Genomic DNA, 6,185 nt, shown 5'->3' with positions numbered 1-6,185 from the left:
CACGGCTGAAAGGGCGAGCATGTTTGGTGTAAAGGGGATTCGAACCCGCGACCCTCAGATTACGAGTCGAGCGCCTTAACCATTAGGCCATGCTGGGCCACCTAGAGGAAAGGCAGCTTCGCAACAGCACCTAAACTAACTCTTCAGCTACTTAAAACTTATGGATAGTTTATTATACAGAGTATAATATTTATGGTTACAGCTTTCAGCAGGTTAACCTGGCATCATCAGGTACAACAACAACTAGAAGAACTGAACACCTGATCTAGATCAGTGCTTTTCAACCTTTTCCAATGTCATTCACCCCTATAAGTTTTTCGCTCACCCTAGTTAAAAAAAAGAACAAAAAAGTACTCAATTAAATTGCAAATTTTTTTATCATAACTTAAATATACATCAAACTACAACTTTTATTTTTTGTTGTATTTATTCTAAAATAATTGTATTTATCAAAGTACAAATACAATATATAATAATAACTAATGACTTTTTTTTTTTGCTCTTGAATTTGTTGTATAATTGATAACAGTCATTTACCCTTCCATTCACCCCATCATTCCCATTCACCCTGATTATGATCTTATTAACCCCTGGGTGAACCATTCACCTAGTTGAGAAGCACTGAACTAATGAATATAGGTCGGGAGCAGGAACTTGAAACAAAATCCAGTAAAAGAGGTTATCAGTGAATCATTCTTCTTAAGTAATTTAAAATGAATCCTGCATGGGATTACTTTCAAGTAATTGGTAAAGTAAAGTTAAGTGCAAATTGTGTTGCATATTAAATTCACACTGTACAAAGTAGTGCCAACTCTACGATTCTGAAAGTGGGGAAATTAAGAGGTGGAAGACAGATAGAGTTGGAGAGTAAAGGCTTTTTTTTTTAAGGATAAGTGGAAGGAAACCTATGGAAGATAAATTATGAAGCTTTAAAAAAGAATGATCATTTTTGTTCTGGAATGTTTTCATTGATATTACAAACATGCTATCTGTTGTAAAAGGTTTTATATTGGTTCAGCACATCTTTTCATTAAAGTATCACATTGATTCTGCAAATTAATTACCCAAAACTTAAATATAATTCCATGGAATAGCTTATACAACACAGATTATAAAAGAAAGAAATACATCAATAAGACATAAAACAGTTTCATTTGCTATTACAGGCACTTTACTTGGAGTTATCATAGCCCAAGGTTGAAATTTAATTTTCTCACTGGACTCAAGTGCTCACACTTCTGCCTGACTGAGCAGCTTCAAATTTTTCTCAATTCTTACTATGATTGACGACAAATACAACAGGGCTAACTGAAAATGTGATAACGTTTAATGTTTTGTTGGGTTGTTTTTCCATGTGTAGGACTGCCTATTACTGAATACAGTATATTCTGATAGATGTAGTTTTTACTATATTTTTAGTGAAAATTTTAGGGGAGGCAGGAGAGGAGTTAAACAAATTCAACACCATTATGACAAAGTGAAAGCAGCTTTTACTACTCTGTTGCACTATAACCTAAAAATACGAAAGTCAAGATTACAAAATTCTGCAACAAACTTAAGTCTACAAGTTCTAATACTGAAGTTAAAAATGTGGCCTTAAGCTACTGAGAGTTTACCAAACAACAACAAAAAAAACACTAAAAAAGTGTAATTAAAAAAAAGAAAATAATGTTAATAATCAATATGGCAGAGTTACACTAAATTATAACATTTAAGGACAATAAGGAATCTGTTGATCCATTGAATTAATCTCATCCACTGAAAAAAACCTGAGACAGGCCTTATTAACTAAATATTTATCAAGCTTTCCCTTACACCCCATAAACATACTGCATCCAACACATCTGAAGAAACAAATTCCAAAAGCCAACCATCCTGTTAGAAAAATAAAACTGTCTTAATTAAAGATGACCTATCCTGCCAATCAATGAAATGACTGCACTGAATAACCAAACATTTTAGATTTTTACTGATGATGGATTGTTTGGTTGATGGAGAAAGCTCAACCACAATGTTACAAAGCAAATCTTACTTTTCTTGAAAAGGTTTCCAAATATGTATGAAAGATGCAAAACTGCTAAATCTTACTTTTCTTGAAAAGGTTTCCAAATATGTATGCAAGATGCAAAACAGCAATAGCTGGTCAGTTACTGAATGTCTACACCTATTTTCTAATACCAGATATCTCATCATGTTCAACAACAAACGGTTTTAATAGTTTCACAGGACACTGAATCACAGAACATAAAAATTTACATCATGCTGCTGTTAATTAATGTTACTCATTTTCCCAGATGTCATACAGGTGATGAGACAGAGAAAATAAATATATGTGAAACTGAGAACAAAATATTCATCTCCTAATAAGACTTGACAGAATAAATATTGTGAAAGGTGCTAATAATGCTGGATTGTAAAGTGAATCATGTTTCCTCCACACATTACACCTACTGTTCACAAACACAATGGAATCCCAGTGAGCTGCAACTGATCGCATAACAGTCAATACCAAGACTTTGACACACATTAATCACCCACTTTTACCATTGTTGGCTTAATATACAGATTGAGGAAAAACATAAATCTCCTAAGCTGGTTAAACCTCGGAACATATGACAGAGATCATGGCCAAGAATATCATAAATGGCAAAGATAACCAACTGATAAATCAATGAATTCTAATCATAAACTATTTTAATAACATTGCTTACTTCTAGTTAAAACTGGTATATTAAATTAACTATATTCATTACTTGGTTAATTCTTAGTTCTGCTCTATGTAAGTAAATTGCTTTGATCAGAAGTTAATGATGATAATTTTCAAATATTATTAGCTAAACAAAATAATTTAAATGCCTCAAAAGAAACTTGTACATGAAGTACAAACATGAGAAATTTAACATAGTACCTCCTTGAAAGGTATAAGCACAAAAGAAAGGACATTATGCCTCCATGTTATTGATAACATATTTTTCAAACAAGCTTCATCTAAAGATACATCTCAGATCACAAAGGTAATTCTGAATAACCACTACATCATGTTACCTATCTTGGTCTTCTTTTACAGTAATAATTCTTTTTTTTGTTTTTATTCACCTTTCTCTCCAAGCATTTTAACTGCACTGCTGATATGTATTTTTGAGCCAAAATGAAGTTTGGTCTAGCATTTGATTTAATGATGAAGCAGATCCATGGAAATAAAGCACACCTATAACATGTACACAGGTAACAACAAATCTTCTACCACCTGGGCACTGTCAATTAATTCAAAAATATATCCGGTTGAAATGAAATTAATTTCATGCATTACAGAATATGTAACAAAAATGAAAGCCATGTAGATGACACTTCTTATAGAGTCCAAATTCACAGTACTATATCCTTTTCCCTTATTATGTTCACAAAGGTTCCTTGACCTTTCATCCCTGTATTTCATATCCTCATCTTGTATTGATTAGATATTTTAATATGCCATAACGTATCATATGATCTTTCCCTGGTAAAACTAATTTGAACATGCAGAACTATGGATTTGGCATTGCGGTAAACAATAAGAAAATTATAGCATTTGTGTTAACATTTATTAAATACTTTTTTCAGCAATAGATTCCTTTTTTTTTAGTAAGAATATGTAAAAAAGTCAAGTATTCAAGTAGAACCATAATGCACATTACATTATCTTAACAGTTAGATTGGGTAAACATTCTAAAATGACTTTTTTATAATAATCTTACTTGCATATGAAAACATCTGTTTTGTAAACAATAAAGCTTTACATCGCTGTACAAAATGTAAATGTCTGCCTTCTGCTTTTGTTAATCCCATTTAACAAAAACTGGTGTGAAAAAATTCCACTTTTTCTTTGTATTTCTATGACATTCTATATGAAAGCCTTCTGATACTGACTTTTTGTCAGCGACCTTAACAGTTCTCCTTTCACCTTAGCCGCTTTGTTAGATCCTCACTTTAAAGTACTATTTTTCATTTCACAAACAAATGTGGCTGATGATACAGTGGAAGTGATATAGTCAACTCCTCACCATTAGCACCACCATCACCTGTTAAACGTCTTTGGCTGATGACACAACTCGGTTAAAGATTGCTACAATAAAATATCTACAGACACCTAAATGCATTAAGTCAAACAAACAAGGTAGCTGCTCTCACCAGTGAAATTAATTTATGTTTATTTCTACCACTTTTAAAGCATAATCTAATCCATTTTTAGGGTGGTAACTAAACAGACACATTTTTAACACAATTTCAGTTAGCATGAAACCTATCCTGTTAATCTCCTTCTAGGATAATATCTATCTATCCACCCCTAAACCATTTTATTTATTTATTTTCAAAGTTGATTAAGAACTTGAAATAAGAAATCATAAATTTCAAGATTTTGAAAGGTCAGACAAATCATCAACAGTGATAAATCTGTGGAACAAAATGTAATCTAGAATGATAGAGACTGCAACTTTGAAGGAATTTATGAAATGAGTTTATAAATACTTGAGAAACCATGGATAGATTTAGCAATTAATTTTCTGTTTATTGAGGCAGGATGTGAGTTGGAACATCCTTAATGTTGAAAAAGACTGTACAGTAAATGTCCCATTATTTATTATTCATTTAGCCACCTCTATGCTGGGTTAGTTTCTACTTTATGTTTTAGAATTTGTTTTTGCATTGTTAGACAGTAGTAATTATTTGCATATTGTTTGACAAGTACTTCATTTGTTTACTTTATACACACTATTCTTTACTTAATGTTACCACAGTGGTGATTTGTACCAGTTTGTTTTTAATAGCCTGAGTAACTTTTTGGAAGCCTCTGGTAGTGAAAAAACAAAATTTGTTTCACAATGCTATTCATGAAATACAAAGGTTTATAAATTTGTAACATTTAATGTGATTTTGTATGTTGGACTATATTAACGATAATCATTAACCAAATGTGCACAGGCTTGATCCATTGGACTGACCCCGTACTGTAGAAAATTTTTTGACTATAATTCCAAGTTTACTATGTGTATCTTCACAGAATATGGCAAGCTTTGAGTAAAATGTACAAGTCTGTTGTGCACAAAGAAAAAACAGGTGTGTTACAAAAGTATTTGTACTCAAGATGTGTGTGTGTGTGAATCGATGACACCAATCTGATTTGGGCTTTGACAAGTTGGAATGCAAGGTGATGTTCACATGAAGGTTAAAATTTTTTTGTCCATCATACAGTTTGCATATTGCATAACCTCAGAAATGTATATCTATAGTTTTTGTCAGAATTGATGAACCGGGTTTAAATCTGAACAATACCACAAAATATTCCCTGCACTTTAACTTTTAAGTTTAACCTGTGGCTATCGTATAAGAATAACAATTATTGAATCAATCCCTTAGTTAGGCACATTCTGTTTCAACAACTATTGCGTTGATTTGTACTTTGTAGTTGCTAGGATGCGCAATTCCCCCTTTTACGTGAACTTAAAATTAGGCCTAAAGTAAGTACCACTAGAAAGTAGAATTTAAGAAATCTTAAATTAGTAAACGCTTGAATTTTACACTAATAATACTGAAAGTGACACACATTACGCAATCAGACTTAAAAGTTAAACATTCTAATGTATTTGTATTACTCACCAAATAGTTACAATGTTCTTGTACGTTATATGATAATATCTACTCACTATTTTTTCTTCTTTGAGCAAAGATAAACAAAATAAATTACAGCTGTTGTGATTTAATAATCTAATCGATCTGCATATTTTTTCCTGGCTATATACATATTCGTTAAATGACACTCATACTCATAGTACTTGTTTATGAAAAAAAGGGGGGCTATTGACATAAGTTTATAACTTTATACAAATTTAGTAATTTATTTTACTATACTTTTAACTTATAATCATTTGTCTGCGAAATTTATCGGACATAAAAAAAAAACTAGAACAAAAGATTTCTGATATCTCCATACATTTTAAAATACAAACAACAGAGGACCATTTGTCCTTCAAAGCGATCTTACACACATCCATCACAGAAAAAGAGAGTAAAAAATATAAATCCACCCTTTATTTTCTAGGAAATCATCGATCCCACTCTTAAATCCTTATAACGTATCAGCCCCCATTACTGCTAACACCAGCTACTTCCGTAAGCCAAGAGCCCCAGTAGTTAACAAGAAAAACTGT

General features: G+C 31.8%; 1 protein-coding gene across 1 annotated transcript in view; it reads right to left on the bottom strand.

Annotated features, from left to right (window-relative positions):
• Positions 1-5,889, bottom strand: part of LOC106458537 — a 62,505-nt gene extending 56,616 nt beyond the window's left edge. Inside the window, exon 1 of the mRNA XM_013918056.2 lies at positions 5,635-5,889. The gene's annotated coding sequence lies outside the window, so the exon portion shown is untranslated. The remainder of the gene's footprint in view (positions 1-5,634) is intronic.
• Between the last annotated feature and the right edge of the window lie 296 nt (positions 5,890-6,185).

This window comes from Limulus polyphemus, unplaced genomic scaffold, assembly GCF_000517525.1.
Source record: "Limulus polyphemus unplaced genomic scaffold, Limulus_polyphemus-2.1.2 Scaffold482, whole genome shotgun sequence".
Classification (NCBI taxonomy): domain Eukaryota; kingdom Metazoa; phylum Arthropoda; class Merostomata; order Xiphosura; family Limulidae; genus Limulus; species Limulus polyphemus.
The sequence above is the reverse complement of the archived record's forward strand: the minus strand, read 5'-3'. Positions and strand labels throughout refer to the sequence as shown.